This window comes from Larimichthys crocea, chromosome VIII (genome assembly GCF_000972845.2).
Source record: "Larimichthys crocea isolate SSNF chromosome VIII, L_crocea_2.0, whole genome shotgun sequence".
Lineage (NCBI taxonomy): Eukaryota > Metazoa > Chordata > Actinopteri > Sciaenidae > Larimichthys > Larimichthys crocea.
The window spans coordinates 1747533-1767486 of record NC_040018.1 but is presented as its reverse complement, the minus strand read 5'-3'; the positions used below and the strand labels follow the sequence as shown (position 1 = coordinate 1767486).

At 41.3% G+C, this 19954-nt stretch overlaps 1 long non-coding RNA gene across 2 annotated transcripts in view; it reads left to right on the top strand.

Annotated features, from left to right (window-relative positions):
* Window positions 1-18943, top strand: part of LOC113746254 (uncharacterized) — a 155615-nt gene extending 136672 nt beyond the window's left edge. For both annotated transcript variants that reach the window (XR_003462699.1, XR_003462698.1), the window contains one exon: window positions 18308-18943. This is a non-coding gene — a long non-coding RNA (uncharacterized LOC113746254). The remainder of the gene's footprint in view (window positions 1-18307) is intronic.
* The last annotated feature ends 1011 nt before the right edge of the window (window positions 18944-19954 follow it).

Below are 19954 nucleotides of genomic sequence, written 5' to 3'. Positions count from 1 at the left end.
CTGTTTAAACATTGGAAAACATAGTTTGGTATTTAGTTGCTTCTGTGTGTAAATATGGTGAAAACATTTGTATTAATGTGACAGTAGGCCCATATTTTCCCATGGCTTCTTCTGTCTCTGTTTTTCTCTCTGAGCCACGGTAACCATTTAAAATGTTTAACACCCTAATTCCTGTTGAGTCACATAAAGCATTTGTCAGATCCTCTCCCCGTGTTTAGGATTAACCTAATCCCACCGTTATGAAAATTAAAGTTTGAGTCTTCCTGTGTCGCCCCTGAAACAAGTTTCTGCCTCTTTATTGTCATGTCAGACTGCCCTCAAAAAAAAAACGAGCCTCTCCATTTTTTTATTTCTTTCCACACCAATGAGTGAAGGGATGGTTTATTCACTTAATGAAAGCGAGGAGGATATTTGCGTGAGGAAGAGAGTTGAGGCAGCCAGTTAATCCTCCTCTGTCTGTGTAACTACTGCTCCGGAGACCTCTATATGTCAGTTAGCATTATACTGTAAATACCTTCTCGTAAGGCAGAGAGCTCAGCAGCGGACACTTGTGAAATTTCAGCAGCTCTAATAATGACCTGCATTAATGTTGTGCTAATTTGCCGCTTATCATTTTCTCTGCCTTGGATGGGGTTGTTATTGCCACGTTTAATCCACAAACCCGTGAGCAAAACTCGGTAGGAATAAACCTAAAAGATGTGCATTTTCTTCGCCGCTTGCAGAGGATTTTTAAACATTTTGAAACACCATGCACTAATTGCTAACTGACATCTCTAGAGTCAGCTGCAGGTGTTGGATAACTCACTCATTACAGGGTGTTCTTTCTCTCACTCCCCCATTATTAATAAGCTTCAATACTCACTTAGCTTCCAGTGTTCTCCAGCGTGTTCTTACATTCAGTTTATCGCATACAACTCTGTCTTTTTCAACAAATGATTGGCACAGCTGTTACTGTTTTTGTTTGTATCAATTAGTTGTAATTTGAAATATTTTTTCTCTTTCTTTTCATTGTTGATTTCCACTTTTGATTTGCCACTGCCCAGTGCAACAATGGCGTTCAGACAAAATGAAAACAGAACTTTTGTCTCTTTGTTTTTTGTGTTTATTTGTGTGGAAGATCTTCTCAGAGGGCGATAATAGTAAGGTTGCTCAAGGTGACAGCATTACGCAGTTAAGGACACAATCGGAGCAGCCAAGGAGAGAAGCATGATAGTAAAGTTTATAGTTTATTGTAGCATGAAGCATAACGCGAGCTGTCTTTAAACAACGGGAGGACAGATGGCCGGGGCACACTGTCCATTTTATATAATCCTGTTCAATGGATTTGTTTAGCAATAAAAATGTGCACATTGCTGTGTATTAGTGCAAGCTCACATTTCACTGGCCAACTCCCACACACTCTCTATATGCAGTTAGGGGTTTCGGTGCATGCATGAACTACACAATGGAGGGAAGCAAATGATGAAACAGGAAAAGAGAGAGTCAAGAGAAAGAAAGAGAGCTAGCTTAATGGCGAACGTTTTTATTCCTTTGAGCCTGACGCAAGGAATCAGTACAATATAACAGGAACAAAGCTAAGGGAATACAATACATAAACTTTAACACCCTGTTGGTCCTACGTTCCCAGAAACAGCCATGCTAGGATTGTCAAAGTTCTCCCACAGGTGGTCAATTTCCTTCGGCTCCATTGAGAGAGGAACTTTATAACCTATTGACATTTTATTACAGTAAACAAGACTTGTAACTGATGTGTTCAGGCACTTACGTCTTTTAATGCCGTATTACCTAATGGCAAGACAAATATAGCTGGAATGATATTATAAAAGCTACATTACAAAGTCTTCATTCAGTGCCTGGAAGCATTAGAGCTTGATCAAATTAAAATCATCGCTAAATTGGAGAAAGCAATAAGCTTTGTAAACCGCGGCATCTGAAATCACATCAAACTGTAAAAAAAAAAAAGAGAGAGAGAGACTCGGCGGACTATTAATGTATAGAAGAAAAAGCTTGTTGTCAAATAGATTTGCCATTAGTAATAAAAATGTGAAGTAAATCTGCCGTGATTAACAAGATAAGGCAACACATACAGCAAAAAGAGCAGCTGAGGCAAGTGTTAGCCACACATGCGTAAGCAACCCAGTGAACGTGTTATGGGGACAAATGTGAAGCTTGTCTGGTTAACTAGATTATCTTATCATCTCCCACTTGAACCTCAACCTACCGCCTATTACTTATATGTACACATTAGGGATGAGATGATGCCATAGTGGCAGTGTGCATGACTGAGTACCCTGCCTTTCTTTAATGTTGGATAACGATGGATCAGGACAGTCCCATTACTATAGGGGATATAAATATATGAGAACACTTGCTTGGGTGCTCATAGTGACTTTTGCAGTTGTAATTCAGCTTTGGCATTAAATCAGAGGTTTATTTCTTTGTTTTCAGACTTTCCTGATTAGATGTGCCTAAATCAAATAATCTCTCATGTATTTTCTCAAATTTCAAGATATTCCTCTTATATTAAAATAATTCATACGTTTCCCCTTTGCTTGATCTTATAAAATATGATCTTTTCTGTCTTTGAGATTTAAAAGTTCTCTCCCCCTTCATCATCCTGCAGATCTGGATGACTCATCGTAAAGCGAGGCCAACTCGCACACATGCCTCGGACCACCTTAGCGCTGAAAGAACTTAAATCTTTCCTCACTGAAAAGAGATGAGACACTAAATTGGAATGAGATTCTCTTTAGCACCTAGGACATAGTCTTACTATGAGTCCCTGTAGTCTAGTTAGAGAGATATGGAAAAAAATTGTCTGCTATGGTAATCTTTAAAAGTGTAGTTTTAGATCTTTAATAGTGGAAACATATGTCAAAGAAATAATCCCATAGTCCAAAATCAAGTCATAGCAGATTGTCATGGATTAATCTCTGATGTGAGATCTAATCCACAGGCATCCCTTGACTACTAGAGAGCTGTGATAATCCCATATCAGACCGCTGGTGTTAATCTTGATCCTAACACATGGCCTTTTTCCACTACCTGATCTCATAACACAAAAACCTGAACCTATTTCAAGGTGACTCAATGTCATGATGTGAAAATGGATTAGCTGAGTTGGCACTGAAAAATAACAGAAATGATTAAAGGAGGAAGGTTTTACTTTTCCATTTTGAATGATTTCCTTTTATCCTTAATTTGTTTCAACGTTTTGAAGTGAAAGAGAAGTAAATGGTTCTGCTAGAATAAATTAATCCACATTCAACATGGGCTAACATAGAATCACCCCCACTGCTCAGCTGCACTCCTTTGGTATTTCAACACACTCAGTATTCAGAGCATGAACAGCTTTAGATTACCACTCTTTCTGCATGTGTGTGTGTGTATGGGTGTGTGTAACTGTCCTTTTCATCGGCCCCTATTGGTAATCAAGTGACATGGAGATCTTTCTGCCTACAGAAAAGGGAAAATGGCTGCCTTAGCTGGGCCTCGACCCAGCCTCAGCATCACACTGTGATTTATGTGACTTATTAGCGGGCCCCTACTGGCAGGGCCCATCATCTGAATTATAACTAAGGATTAGGCCCCGGGCTAATGATAGAACCGGGAGGGGAAATTGACCATGTGTTTGGCTGTGGCGTGTTTTCTGTAAACCAGATTACAGAGCACATGCAGAGCCGCACAAATATGAGAGACAAGCACACATAAAAATCACGTCTATAAGCACACGTGAAAATTAAACACACACTGACACGCACACACTGACACGCACACACAAGTGTTAAACCGGCCTATAAAAACATGAGGGTTGCAGCTGTGCTTAGATTATGAATCTCTATTAACCTCGCCAACCCATCAACTCACTCTTAATGAGGCCAAAGATAACACACATGCGCACAGATGCACACAGTGAACTCGGAGTCTCATGATTTAAATTAGTTTCCCAAAAATATATATTTATTAACCTTGGTTTACCTGAAATTCAAAATGCCACACTTGGCCTACATTTCCAAGGAGAACACACATAAATGCAAATACGCACACGGTACTTAAAGAGCCTGACACACTTGTACGCATGTATCGATGTGTGTCGGCAACCCACATGAAATTCATGTTTGGGTCAATAGTTGGATAGAGATTGCTCGGGGCAGTTTTCATACATACACCATGTGCTGTTCATTTCCAGCATTGTGGAGTAATGGCACAGTTTGACGTGGCCTCTGGCATTAAGATAACCCAATATCAGCCAGCAACCTGACTGCTATTGTTTCATTTATAAGAAAACATTGCACTCTAATATCACATCATATCTGCTCCCTTGTCGGGAATACTTGTGTTTAGCTTGTGTGTGTGTGTGTGTGTGTTTGTGCCTGTATGTACTAAATATTGCACAGCAGAAAGATCATAGATCACAGGTTTCGCCTCCATGAAGCTCACAACCCCGGCATCCAATCAGAAGAATCAATGTACCTCTGGTCTGTTATGGACAATATCAGTGGATCCCATTTTAAAGTGAAAGAATATTATAGAGGCAATTCCATGAAGCTATTACCAGTTCAAGGGCAGCTGTGCTGGGATCGATAAGAGTGGAGTACATGGCGTTGAAAGGGGGTTTCAGGAAAGGTAACTTGCCTCTGTCTGTTGCGATTGTCACATAGTCGCAGCATTTGAAACTCAATCTGGATTGATTTTTTTTTGTCCCTTTGCAAATATGTAACAGCCTCAGGATTCCGGTGCAATGTTTCTATGATATTTTTGAATATTATGTGTAAAGGATTTCTCGGATCATAGCGCTGAAAGAAGTCCTTTGATTACCAACAGGACTATTTTTTTTCTGCGGCTAATATGAATCCTCGATGAACGAAGCAGCGGCGTTGATGTCAGATCTCTAAGCATGGATCAAAGCAGCCAGACCCTCCTCCTCCTCCTCCTCCTCCTCCTCCACCTCTGCGTCCTACTCCTCCTCCCATTCCCTCCCACTCTTGTGGTAGTAATGCTGCTTTGCCCTGCATATTAACACTGCTGTAATTGGACTTCTTGTTTGTTTGTAGATTCTCTGTTTATTTAGATTGTGTTTGAAGCCTTACTTAATTAAATCGCGCCCTTGGTGTCAGAGTCAGAGCACGTGGAAAGCGCACAGCCGAGTAAACTGTTGTTCGGAGATCTCAGAGAACACTTGTTGTTGGGTAGGAGAGGTGAGAAATGTTCTGAATTATACCGAAATAGGTTGACTTCTGTGTCATGAGTGCTCCGTTAGCAGATGACATTTGTGCTGTTTGAATAGCATAACTCAAATAATCTGATGTAATATTAATTTCAATTCCATCAAACTCTGAAAAATAAATAGGACTGAGTCAAGAAGTTATAAACTTTATTCATTTGAATATATTTTAAAAGAACTAAACCCTTCAAAACTCATCCGGTCAGTTTGAGCCTTGCAGAGTTATTTCCACCCATTTGAGCAAATTGAACTATAATTGTCCGTGTTTCAATTCCACCAACTATTGTGGGACTCTGAAGTGTGTTTATGATTGAGTTTGGGAAACATAAAAGAAGTTACCAGACCGTGGAGACTATATATAACCTTTAAAGGCTTGCTGGCTTTTCCTTGTAAGAGTCCCTACACTTACACCCTGCCTCTGAGGGGTGTAATGACTTCCCTATGCAGTTTGTATATGCATGCAGGAAATCTGTTGACAGACGAGAGTGCAGCAGAGCCAAGTCTGTCCTGAGAGATGGAGAAAAGTCTGATGACTCCTTTAGAAACCTCCCAAATGGCTCCCAGACCTAATCATGAGTCCTGTTTAATGGCCGTTGATGTTATTATTGTGGATGACTATTTGATCTAGCTGTGCCACTTGAGAGGAATTAGGGAAGAGTAATTCACCAACAAACAGTATAGGCGTGGCAGTCCATCTTAAACACAGCTCTCATCATCCCTTTGCTGTAACAGACACAGTCTTAGATTCTCTTCTTCATGAGGCTTTCATTTTGATTATTTATTTTGTTCGCATGCATGCACACTGTGGAGCTTTGATCTCTCCACTGCACACGTCAGTAAGGCAAACCAGTCCACTCATCTTTGCTCCACACCAGAACTTGCATGTCCCTTTTTTCACTGTCCCTCACCCAAAGCCAGGCCACTAACTAATATAGATAATCTGGCTGTGATACTGTAGATCACATACTGCCAGCCCGGGTCTGCCAAACACCCGACCTGAGGCCGGAGTGTGATTTCTAGCCTGACTAAAGCAGCCCTGTGATGAAGTTTTGTCATGCTGTAGCACAGTCCTGTTTTATTTTTGCAAAATGTTGTCATGAAAAGTGAATGAATAACAGTGGAAATATATATCTTATCCATACCTTATCCTAATAGGTTAAGCCAGTTGACTGTCTGTTTAAGGTGGCTGTCTAGGAAATTGTTTTGGCATGTATTTTTATATTACTGCGTCCTCCCTCTGTCCTGCAGCCCAATCAATAAAAGCCTCCACAAAGCTATCTGTGGGTCTGTGTGCACGTGGTAAGCAGGGTATGTGTGTGGCTGCATGACACTTCTGTCTATCACTATTCTCCTATGAAAAAAAAATGAATCTGTCCAGGTTTTGTGACAGTTATTGAGAGTGTTTGGCCTCTTTTCTCTGGGGGTGTGAGAACAGAGACACATGAGTGAAGGGATCAGATGCAGAAACAAAAGGCTTCTAAGTACCATTATCATCAGGCTAATAAAGGCTAATTAATTGTCCAGTACAGATGATTTCATATTTTATATTGATAGGAATATTTTAATTGATCCATGATTGCTCAGTTTTAAACTGCTGAAACTCTTCATTTCCTGCAGATGTTTCACCCTCCCAGTGAAAGGCATGGATTGTGCCACCTGTACAGTTAAAGGATTGTAGAGTTAGATTAGATTAGTTAGATTGTACTATGAATAAGATTTTTCAGTTTGCATTATAGGAATTTCAATAATTTAGAAAAATACAGGTTAATGACAGAAAAATGGATATGATTTCATTTCATTAGAACCGGTCGCACAGATGAACTGGCTGTTTCCTGCCATCTAATTATGTTGTACTACAACATTAACACTCAAAATGTGGCATGGTTTGTATTGAAATGATTTACCTAATATTACAATAGATGATGACCTTAAAAGCACTTTGACATGTATACTAGCAAGTTCTCCAAATTTGGTGACAAAACATGTTGTTTGTGTTTTCTGATCTGACTGCTTTGTTAAGGTCGAAGGACCTCTGTCGTCATGGTTACAGTAATTACAGTAACATGATTAGGCGTGTGGGCGATTTTTCTTAAAAGAACAAAAACCTGACTGAAACGGTTTTGTTGACCTATTCACCCACCCCTTCTCACTCTGCGGACTTTGTTGCTTCAAAATAACGTCACCTGATTTTCCTCTTTTGTTCTCATCTTAATTTCCACGGCTCAAAGAGAGTTTTGTAACTTAATGTAAACATGCGTATGTCAGTTTGTCAGTATGTCAGCTGAAATAACAAACGCTGTCGTCCATCTTGGGAGGAACAGACTATAGAAAGAAAATCTCATCTACAAAGATTAAAAACAAAGAAGTAGCATCCATGTACACAAATGACACAAAAAGTTTAATGATTACCACAGGAGCTGAATGTGTTGAATATTAGTCGTTTTTAAGGTTAGCTAATGTTTTGAAAAATAATCAGTGCAGGTGAGATGCATCTCTGATCGATCAGATTTGAACATTTCTTTCTTTCTTATTGTCCATCCGTCCATCTTCATATGCTTAATTAGGCTCGGGTTGTGGGGGCAGCAGTTCAAGCGGGGGTATTCCAGACGTCTCTCTCCACAGCAACATTTTGTTATTGCATCGTAACAATTGTTGAATTGAAAATAAATGATGAACACATTCATCTCTCGTCCTGCTCGATACTGATGCAGGCTGGCTTTGTATTTCATGTTGCCACAGTTTCTGCCATGTTTAAAAAATAATTTCCCGTGCATAGCTGTGGTAGTTGTAAATATGGTTTCCAGATCTTAAGGCACAAGTATGAGAAAAGCAGGTTGTTGTGTTCCTTTATATATAAAGCTCCGTAATTTTAGCATCGGCTGCTTTTGAGGTATTTTGTCCTTCTGCTTCAATCGCTCTCCATACATGTTGTTGAACTGTTGCTCCTCTTCCCACTTTACGCAGCCAAACACTCCACTAATTGTAGGTTGGATCTGAAAGAAATGTGGAATTGAAATTCCCCGTATTTGTTGAGTATGTAAACAGCTCCTCCTTTGCAGAAATTTAAGTCTCGGTGTGGTTTGAAAGAGGATGTAAAGAAATCCAGTCATCTCAACAGGAAGAGAGGGCCCCTTAAAAGTCTGTAGTCTGAAGGAGACAAAGACATGAAATCATCAAAAATATTTGAACCAAAAGCAAGACTGGATAGTCCCAGCTGTCTTTATAGATTCTCACAATGCTATACTACATGTGATATAAGATGGGCTATCATATAGGTATGTTTGCAGCTGACACATCCAGATCAAGTGAGGGGAAGTCTTTAATTTTGTTATTCAGAGACAAATGCATCATTTGGCACTGAGCATCCCAGTTCAGCCCATTATCTTACAGTGGCAAAGTGCTCTCGGGCAAACAGTTTTCTTCATGATGTGGAAGGGCCTGGTATTTTTACATTACTACAAGTAATTATTCTGTCATAACAAATAACTCTCTTTCTGTCAGTGTCTCGTCAGACATCATGACAACTGCACTGTGAAAAAGATCATAGCTCACAGGTGTTTAAAATCATTTTAGAATACCAGAGGCACCTGGGCTTTTCATTTGAATGTTAACTGCACAATAATAAGAAATTAGTGCCTGATTTCAATTAATTTCCTTTAATCAGAGACAACAAAATGTTTTTGCACCAGCCTGAAATTGCAATGAAATGTGTAAAATTATGTTTCTGCTCCACTTTGAAGCTGTAAAAAAAAAAAAAAAAAAGCTGTACTTTCAAATAAATCACACAGGACATACATTTTCTGAAATTATTGACTGATATTAAAATTTTCTGGGTGGGTTAAAATAAATAGTGGTGCTTAAATATGAATGAATCCATTAGCTGACCAGACGGAGCTTCTGACTTTATTCTACTAAAATGTTAATCAAACTTGTTACTGCTAAAACAAAGTCAATAGAGTGTACACAAGCCATAGAGAAATCATATATCTTCTATCTTCCACATCTCAGTGGGGTGTTTCCTCTGTCTGCTCTTTCCTGTTTTCTGAGTCAAGGTCATCTCAGTGTAACACACTCCAAGGTCGTCTGACCATCTCAGTCCCCAAAGGCTTTTCTCATCTGACCAAGAGAGAAATCGAAAGTCCTGTTCAGGAAGAACAAAAAAATGTCAATTTCTTTGCTGATTCAATTAGGGAAAAGGCGTGTGTGAGATAAAGCTAGTGTTATTTATCATTGCTAAGGTACCACTCAATATCGAGCTATGTTAATTAGAGCTCTGTAGCTCAAACAATGACTGTGGGAAGCAATGTTTCCACAAATACTCTGTACCTACCAGGATCAATCGATCTGAAGGAAGCTCTACTGCTCTTAGTGAAGCATTGTTAGAGGAAATAAATCCCCAACAAGCTAACAGCTTGATTATTATCAACTGTAAAAGAACGATTTTCAGAGCTGAAAAACTAGTGACATCAATTGTAAACCTCACAGATACATTCTCAAAGCAGTCGAACACACATACCAAAAGGCTGTATCGTAGTGGCTTGATGGTTTAAAGAAAACAAAAGTGATCTATGTGTATCGACCAAGTGCTGCTCTATAATAAGAATCAGAGCTTGCCCTTTTGATAAATGGGGATCTGAGCTTCTACAGCCCTGAAATTTGTTTTTGCTTTTGTTGATGGAATAAGATTTTCCCCCTTTTCTTTTTGTTCTTATAACCACCTAACAAGACCTGTTTGCATGCATTGGTTTGCATGTGCATGTGTGCTAGTGAGGGCATGTTTGTGGTCTTTTAAAGCCATGTATTTAATTGCAACAGTATTAGGTGAACACAGGATATAGAAATTTCCAGAAAAGACACAGTGGGAGTGGGAGGAGAAACACGGAGGAGGTGGAAGCTCAGCGGCACTGCCGATCAATACAATCGAAGCTGGGGTCTGAGTACTGAGCGAGGTAGGTGATGAGAACCAAAAGAAAAGTCAAGAAAGGGTTGACCCAGGAGAAATGACGCCTGGGGTAAGTGTGAATAGACCAATGTAGATGCAAGAGACAATGTTGACCAATTTGGAAAGAGCCCCAGAAACTGGGCTGACAGCCTGTGGGACTCAACCCAAAGAGGCAGGCGGTGGGTGGACAACCAATCCTGATAGCAAGGTTGTAACAGTGCTAAGGTGCAGTGATTGAAATCATGAGGCATTTCTGGGCACTAGAAAAGCTGATAAAGTGCTCTGGAGGGCATTGTAGGTCCTGGAGAGGTCACTGGAGATGGGCAGAGGAGGACTGTTTGCTATAGGGCTGCCAGAGAGTTGAGTATCCAGGCAGAAAGTCTTGGCAGGATGACTAAAAGGCAGGAGCAGTGGAGTCATAAGGGCAAGCTGCAGCAACAGAAACAGTGGATGCTGGAAGACTGAGCTTGGACGGGAAACTCCAGGGCACTGACTTGTGTGTAGAACAGCTGGAGACAAATTGAAACTAAAGCTCAGCAAACATATGTAGGTTCTAAAGGGGAAGCTGGCACTGGCGAGGAAACATAAAATTGGTTTTGTGGCGAGACTGCAGCAGGTTTGAATGAAGGATAGATAGACATAGGCTTGATGGACAGATGGCCTGAACAGACGGGCCATCTGAGAAGCAGATATGGGAACTTCCTCAAAAGCAGGCTTAGGTTAAGGAGTAGACTCAGGCTCAGACAGAAAAATATGAAAATACAAGATGTGAGACGTGGGAGGTCTCTGACAGAGATTCAGAGCCAGGTTCAGACTGTGACTGATTGAGACCGCTTCGCTGCTGTGACACAGAGACAATGTACTTGAAGGATGTGACTGCCGAAGACCACAAATCTAAAAATAAAACTTTTATGGAGTACACACTCACACTTTTCAAGGGAAAGCTCAGAGTTTTAAAGATGCTATACATATTTAATGCCTCTGCAAAATGTATCTATTAGGTGTGATCCCATGTTTATACAAACTGAGAATTACTCATGCTACCTTCTAAACAGCCTGCCATGTGTCTTCACGCAGGCATCTTTCTAAATGTTGGCTACTGTAGGCTCATCTTTGTGATTACTGACTCTCTCTCTCTCTCGCTTTCTCTACCATGTGTAGCCTTGGCTCACTCTGAGCCCTTTGGGCTCTGCTGTACTTTAATATTTATCAAAACAATTTCAAGTGACACGTCGCCTCTATTTTAACCAAGGCAAGATGGCCTTAGGTACAGCCAAACAAATGCATCCAAATATGTTCGAGCTTACATCAACTGGACAGCTGCCCGACTCATATAGTGACGGATACTTTAGTAATACTTTCAGCATTCTCGCTAATATTCCCACAAAAATAAATGACTTACATTATACTTTTGCAATACCCTACCCTTAACACCGTAGACATGATTGAGTTGTTCCCCCGTGTATTAATATTGTATACTCCATGTGCTGACATTTTGCAAACATCAATAACAAATGATTGTAATTATAAAGCCAGAGCCTGGTTGTCCATTTTGCATAGGAACCCTGACATGGATCACATGCATGTAATGGTTTTTGTGAATAATTCATCTGGTGGGCTGCGCTCTCTCTCCAGAATACTAAATATTAACAGTCATCTGAAGTGCTATTAGGAGCCACTAGTATCTGCAGCACAGCCAAATGAATACATAATTACTCAACATTTCAGATTTTGTCCATAGAATCATCCAAGCGTTAGCGTGCTCCCCATCTGCACATTCTGCATGCATCCATCAGCAATGACACACACAAATAGTACACAGTAGTTAATGCTGGGGCCAGCTGAGTGATCTGTCTTGTGTTTATGTTATGGGTAAATGGAGTTCTGTGTTATTCAGGCAGGCATGCTCACTCACTGCTGCCCCCGCTTCTCCCTAGGCTCTGTTTCTAACCACTGCCACAGAAACACATCAATCATCTCTCATGGCCAGACACTTGGATGGACATGGAATATTGATATGGCTTTTAAGATGTGGGGCATGAATATGACACCTATAGGACTCGCGTCTCAGCTGCTCTACATATAGCCACTAAAGTATTGGTGGATCTGTATTTTAGGGGAACTCATAGCTGGTGAGCTGACATACTAGAAGGGTAGTTTCAAGTTGGGATCAGTCTGAGTGTATTCAAAGCAGGGGGAGCCTCTGAAGTAAAAGTTTTCATGCAGAGTGCAGATAACTCAACTGTTCATTTTAGTCATTAGAACAAATATTTGCTTTTTACCTAATTCCTTGTTATTCTCGTTCTCCTAATAATGACTGGACAGGCAAAGGAGTCTTTAGCAGTGTGCATTGAAGTGTTTGGTGTGTCTTTCTAATTGTATATCGCTGTCGTGTGTGTGTCTATTTTCGTATGCATACAAATGTGTGCCACTGTTCCACAATTAACTGGTGAATGGAAACTTCTCCCTGCAGACGTTTCCTCATTACCTGCTGTGTGTACTTTGAGCTCAACCACCGTCTCCTCAACTGGAAAAAGAAGTGTCACCGTCACCATAAATAACACCGTCTCTCTTTCTCCCCCTCTTCTATTTTCACCTGGCAGTCCTGACGTGCCTTGTGCAGCTCTTCATGCATGAAGATTTACTGCTTTATATATCATTTAAGAATACATTTGAACTCAACTCCCCTTATGTTCAGGCAGAAGAAAGATGGTTCGGTGGATAAATCGCTCTCTGTATTCGCAGGACAGAGATCTTGTCACATCAGTACAAGCTGATTTCTGTGCATGCATGTATACATTTTGCCAGGTGGCCTTTTGTTAAGGTCAACTCACAAGTGTGTTGGTCTAGTTGGACTGAAGAAATTGCACGCAATCATGCAAACACATAAAGATGTATTGATACAAATGCTGAATTCTAGGATGGCTACTGCCTTCCTCACAGCGCCTTCACAATAATGAGTGTAGAACATTTCCTCCTTTGCCTGACAGCCAAAATGGATCACGTCCAAAAATATGGCATCTTCCTCCACCCCAGAGCAGTGAAAATGGGAGTTTGCAAAGTTCAAACAATATGCTTCGGGTGAGAGCATAACAGTTAAAAGAGGCAAAAATGTGATAGATTTTGTACATAACGAAATCCAACCCTTTTTTTAGGCAACCTGGCCAAGTCTTCTAGACATTTGGTCGCAGCTATTTTTGTAAAATACACATCTGCCTGAAACTTTGTCTGGTTCTCTGTTTCCACCATTTTTGTAGTTTCGATGAGACTTCTTGCATAATGCCACCACCTGTGTTTATACAGTATTTCTTTTGCAGTATAAACAAAATAAACAGAATCTGGCTCCAACACAATCTTCTGCATCAGATATAAAAAAAAAAAAAGCGGAGGCTAGTATCCATCCACCCACCTATCCTTACAGGTCTGGGGGCTGGAGCCTATCCAACCTTACACTGGACAAGAGTAAAGAGCAAATAAAGTTGCCAGAACTTAAAGAGTCTGGAAAGGGGGAATATTTACACTCATGTTTGATAAGTTCCTGGATCCTTCAGAAGAAAAACAAGGAGTAAAATGATTTAAATACAAAGATTTATAATAATAAGCATAATTAAAAAAACAATCTGAAACATAATTAAAGAAAAACTTACTATAGGCCGTTTGCGACATAACTTCGAATAACAGTAACAGTTGTTACATCACACAAGCATTTGTTTTTGCATATAGTGTACAAGTATTGCACATTATTAGGTTTGCTGTTTTGTTAAAAACAAACGTTTCCACACATCAACAATGATGATATAAGCCCAACTCCAGATGCTTTTATGCATTTATGCAGTTTGATTTCAAACATCACTTTGAATAAATCTCAGCGCTGTGGAGGTCAGTTGGCCTAGAAATGGTTTATAACACATTACGACAGACTTGCCTTTTAAGGGGAATAGCATAAGCGGTGTGTTGTTGTTTGTGACACACAGTATATTTACTGGAAAGGATATGGGTGGGAACAAATAAGGGAAACGTAGATTAACATGTAACACATTTCATGTTTAGAATTTCAGTGTTTACCACAAGCATACAGTGTAGGAAAGATAGGGAGAGCATACGGTTTGTATCCCTGATATTTTGTCTCTGGGTGTACCTGTTGAGCCAAGAACAGTAAATAAGGAAATGTTTTCACTGTCAGACAGTCATGGCTGATAGAGTGAGACCATCTGTGTCCTCGCTTGCTCTGAAAAGGGGGGATGATGTTGAGGAGGGAGAGATGAAGGCATGGAGACAGAAAAGGGCCTGTGCAACTGTTGGTGGTCACAGTCCAATACACATATCCCCTTGGCTGCCTTTGGGCTTGACCTATGTATGAGCTCTGTCTATCCCTCACAGTCTGAACACCTCTGGACAAACACACACACACGCGATCTCAAGTGCACACAAACAGATCTGCCTGTCCTGCAAATGCAGACAGGTGTGCAGATTCAGTCAACAAGATTTTACCACAGTGCTTTCATGCACGCTTGCACACACCTACACCCCCCCCTACATGCACATGCACATGCTTGGCTGCCACCTGGGAAGCAGATTTGACAGACACATCCAGTAGGTCACTTGTGGCGCAGGTGCTTCCTGCTGCTGAAGCTGTAAAAATCTTTCCCTGTTCTCCACATAATCTCCTCCCCTCTTTTTTTTCTGACAGAGTGCGTTCTGTGTCCAGATTACCTGTCAAACCGGTGTGTTCATTATCACAGGGTTTAGATTTTGTCACGGCAAAAGTACGGTTTCCTCGTACCCATCCAGTATTATTTTGGGATACACTATAACTATGAATAACCTGCCAGTGTTGCTATTATGCAAATGATATTGGACAACAGAGAGGAATGCATGAGATACAGCTCTGGGTCTTACCTGTGTCGCAGGAGGAATGAGTTACAAAGATCTGTCTGCAGGATTTATTAGCATAACAATCCCCGGACTACAGGGAGTTTTTTTATTTTTTTTTTATTCCAAGTTTCTGAGCATGAATATGAAAAAGTGCATTAGTAAATCTGTACGCAGATAACTAGATCGCACAGAGAGTGGCGCAAGGTCATGATGTTTTTCTCATGCTATCAAACTATTTAAAGTAATTTGAGGATTGCTGAAAACACATAACCTGCTTGGCATGGGTCGAAAAAAGGTCTGACATTATGCAAAATGTGAAGAATGAATATCTCTATAGACAGAAGAGTGATTCTCCCCCTGTAGCACTGTACATTACTGCTGATGTGTTACCAGTTGCAGTGCAAGACAGATTGGCCTAGCGAGACAATGTCTCACCACATGATCAATATCTATCTCTGTCTCCCAGTTAAATGAAAAAAAGACAATCTTCTGCTAATGTATCGCCTTTATTACTCGTATTTATCACCAAGTGAGATGAGAGGGAAGAGGAGGGCGGGCGGCAGCAGCGCGGCGTGTTGAATATGAACATAGTGAGTCACACATAACAGCCTGTCAGCTACAAACAGGGCAACCGAGTTTTCTCCCACCATATGTGGAAGTGTGGTTCCGTATGAATATGGTGAAACGGACCAGATTTTCATCTCTTCCGTCATGTATCTGCAGCGTGAATCCCGCTTTAGGAGTTTCGTGTTCCCCCTACAGCCTTCCTTGACTGCTGCTTTAATTTTTGATGAATCTTGTAATAGCTCGAGCAGAATATATTGAGAAAGTGGCCTTTGTGCGCACGATGACAGGCGTGTTGGAGGGAGGGCGACACCATATGTTGCAAAGTGGAGATGAAATTGGCTTTGTCTAAAATGGAGAGAAATCTAGAGAGTGTGCCGGTGTCCTGGAGGGAAGACAAAGAGGAAGACGAAGGAGAGAAAGTAAAAAAAAAAAAAAAAAAAAAACTCCCCCTCATTTCCTCATCACCTCCAACAAGGCAGGGTATTAAAGAAAGAAACACCTGTGGTTTGAGCAATGAAAGATCCAGAGAGTTTTCCTCCTCCTCCTCTCCTTCCTCTTCCTCTCATCATCGACTCCATTCCTCTTTCAACCCCCCCCTGCTGTTGCATCCCTCTTTGGCCTGGGGCATAATCTCTTCCCCAGACAAAACGAAAGGAAGAGATGCTGACATGTAATAAAGCAGGACTGATTCTGTTTGGTACTGAGGCTGGCCGCGGCTGCTGCTGGAGCCTGGCTTGATTCCTGCTTTTGGTTAACAGAACGGAGAGAGAGAGAGAGAGAGAGGCTGGGTATTTCTACTGCAGAAAGATGAGATTACTTACTAACAGATGCCTGCTAATGAAGTGTTGACAGGCCGGGTGAAGGGCCAGGCGAAGCTAGTATATGGGAAATGATGGAGAGAGGAGGGTAAAAATGGACAGTAAAAAGACTGATGAAGGCAAGGGAGGAATGTGTGTGTGTGTGTGTGTGTGTGTGTGTGTGTGTGTGTGTGTGTGTGTGTGCAAGCCTATCTTAAGCTTCTGTTCTCTGTGTTCTGCCACCAGGGAAACAGATAGCTTTTAGCAAGCTACCCTGGGGTGGAAAAGACTGTTCAGCCTCTCTCTCCTTCTCCCTGTTTACTCCCTCTTTCTTGCTCTCTCCACATTTCATCTTTCCTTTCGAAGCATTTTGTTTTCCTTTGGTATCCCTGTGACACTTCTTTTTCTTTTTCTTTTTTTTTTTTTTTTTTTTTCCGAGGCAGGTTTGAATTGAAATAAATTTATTTCCCCTCTCTTCTCATGCTGCTGCTGCTGTGGACATAAACCTTCTCTATCTGGAGCAGTCAGTGCTGTCATCGAAACATATTACCTCTGTTTCCTCGCACAGGTGGTGTCGTATTTTCAAGGCTGTAGATGAATAACAGGGATCATTTCACGCTGACATAAAAAAAAAAAAAAAAAAAAAAACATTTTTATGAAAACTTATCAGCTTTGTTTACCATTTCTATTGTTTCCCACCCATGTGAGCAGATCTGAGCTGGATGGCAAACATCGAAGACAGACCCAGTGGGTGATGAAACACAAGGACACACACAGTAGGGAAGTGGGGAGGTGGGGAGTTGGAACGGTGTTGGGTCTGGCGAGCTGTAGTCTGATAGAGAAGGTGAGAGAGGGGGTTTTATTTTTATGAAAAAGGATAGAAGCGCTGGAGAAAGGTAGCTGGTGGGAAATTCAGCACAGGGAACCGAAAAAGGAAGGGGAGGCGTGCACCAGCTCCACTGGACCTGCACAACTGACGGAGAGAAGTTTTATTGCCTCCACTTACCTGCTCAGCGTGCTCACCTTTCAACCTACACAGGCACGTCACAGGAAGCTCACGGATGTCTTTTCTAACACGTCTTCCTCTGCTTCCTTTGTTCTCAGGAAATGAGCACTGAAAATCTAAAGCCTCCTCCTCTGTTAGCGAACGAATGTACCGAGCAACAGCAATTTCCTTGAGCAGGCATTGCCTCCTGCTGCTCCAGATTACAGCTCATTAGTACTAGCTGCAGAGAGACAGCCCACACCATGCCTCCCCTCTGATTCCCACATTGTTTCCTGTGATTCTGGTGCGGCACACCACAGTGACAAAAATGGTGGAGGTGGTGGTTATGAAGGTTAGGGGGTTGGAAGGGAGACAGCGACAGCAGCGAGGCGCTTGTTCACAGTTTGACAGCCACTGATGAACATGTGAAGACGTAATTTTGGGGGACTGGAGTGGCATTGAAAGGAAAGGAAAGCTACAGGGTTGGTAGTAAATATGGGAGAACATGTATGTCATGACAGAAGGCTGCATGTTGTGTTGCTGGAGGTAAAAGTGACCTTCATGTAGCTGTCAACGCAACATGCAATATGAGGAAGACAATTTGTGTCTCTAATTTTGACACTTTCTAGAAAAAATATCGTAGGTTATGAGGAGGTTACAGGGGTCGTGCACAGGGTCAAACATCAGCTTGTTTTCTATGAATAGGCTACAGCTTGTGGGCTGATTTGCCAGTCGAGCTCTTGTACATCTGCCTAAGTCTGTCTTTTGTCTTCCGTTTGCAAGTGTAAAACACGCTGAGAGTGCTTCTCTCAAACTGTCAGCTGTGCCAGGCAGCGCGTGGTAATTGCTACTGAACTGGCTTTGTGTTTCTGCGCATTCACATTCATTATCTGTTTTTCTCTTCCTTCCTGTTTCAGAAGACCGGTGGAACTCAAGCACATCGCTCCAAAGTTCCAGTCTCCTCGATATCCTTGGAAATGTTTTGGCAAAGTTGCAGAAGGAAACAGATGCCAGATGTGTGCGCTGTCTGTTGAGTCTCTTGAACTAAGCCCTTTTCTTTTCTTTTGTTTTAGTGTTTCCTGAAAAAAAAAAAAAACAGCCTTGTAAATTTCCATATAAATCAGGTCACAATAATTATTGTACGAAAAGAATTTAAATATAGTTGATTAATAGAGTTTCTTTCTGAATAGGAAACAAGAAAAACGATGTGACCATTGTCTACCCTATTACTTCTCTTCATCTTACATATCATATCTGAGAAGATTACCCAGTATTTCACAAATTTATCTGTAGCACAGCACTAAGAGTGGGTTGATCTTTTATACTGCAGCACAGCAAAAGAATACACCAAGATCACAAGGAGTAAGAATCGACCAATCAGATGGAGTCAGTTTCAGTTTACATCTTTTGCCTCTCTTCACAGGGTAGGCCTCCATCCTTATACGCTTGGATGATTTACATCTACTTCATCCACTGGGGCCCCTTCAGACTGAATAAGCCTTGAATGATAACAGTCTTGTGGGCAATGGGGAGAAACAAAAGAAAAAAAAAAACAGTCAGTAGTCCAAGTCCTACGCCCACAAACACAGCTCTGAGCTATGCTGCAGCACTGCACACTGATGCCTGGAGTTGCTCTCTTTCCACTATCCATCTCCCAACGTGACCTGTGACCCTACAGTCATCCTGACAGGCGGAGCCGCTGACAGCCTATCCCCTGAACTCATTCTGCCTCCATGAACACTGGAGCATGAAGCATGGAATGCGTCAGAACTGAGATGCTGAGATTCTCAGTGTCAACAGACATCCAACCAAGCTAAGCCTACTTTACATTACAGTGATTGGCTTGGATTGTTTGAAATGTACTGAAGAGTTTCCTTTACATAGACTCAGTCGTCTTCTGTATGCTTACAAACTTTGATCATGTATTTATACTGTATGTGCATTTATTTGCAAACAAAAATATTATTATTATTATATTATTATTATTATTTGAAGCATAGGGCGGGGCTGTGTAACGCACATTTTGATTCAAGTGGTGAAAAGCAGGAATAAATCTTCAGGGTGTGTGACTTCAATTTCTCTGCATGTCCACACAGAGCCAGGGCTATGAAATATGCTGCTTGTGTCTGTGCACTGTGGGTCATACTCAGCTGTTAGAAGATTTTCTTCTTCTCTTTTCTCCCTCCCTCGTTTCTTTTTTTTTTTTTGGGTCTCCACTCTAGGCTGGGCTGACCACTCCTTCAGCATACAACCACAGCACTGTTGACCCTGAAACAGGGAGTCTCACCTCAGACCAGCTTTGAGGGCAACCCATTTTCAACCTGAGCTGTGCAGACTGCGTAATGCTATGTCCGCGAACTAAAACAATTTCACTCGAGTCTTTTATTTTATACTTGGAAAAACTTGTGCATACTCGTTGGTGCAAGGTCAGATAATAAAATTCTGAACTGAGGACCTTCAAGGAGGAGCAGCGTCAATCTTAAAATCTCTCAGTGGCAGGCCTTTGCTCTCCATCAGTTCTTCATTTTCTTGACTGGTAATGCAGTTTGAAAATGTATCTGCCG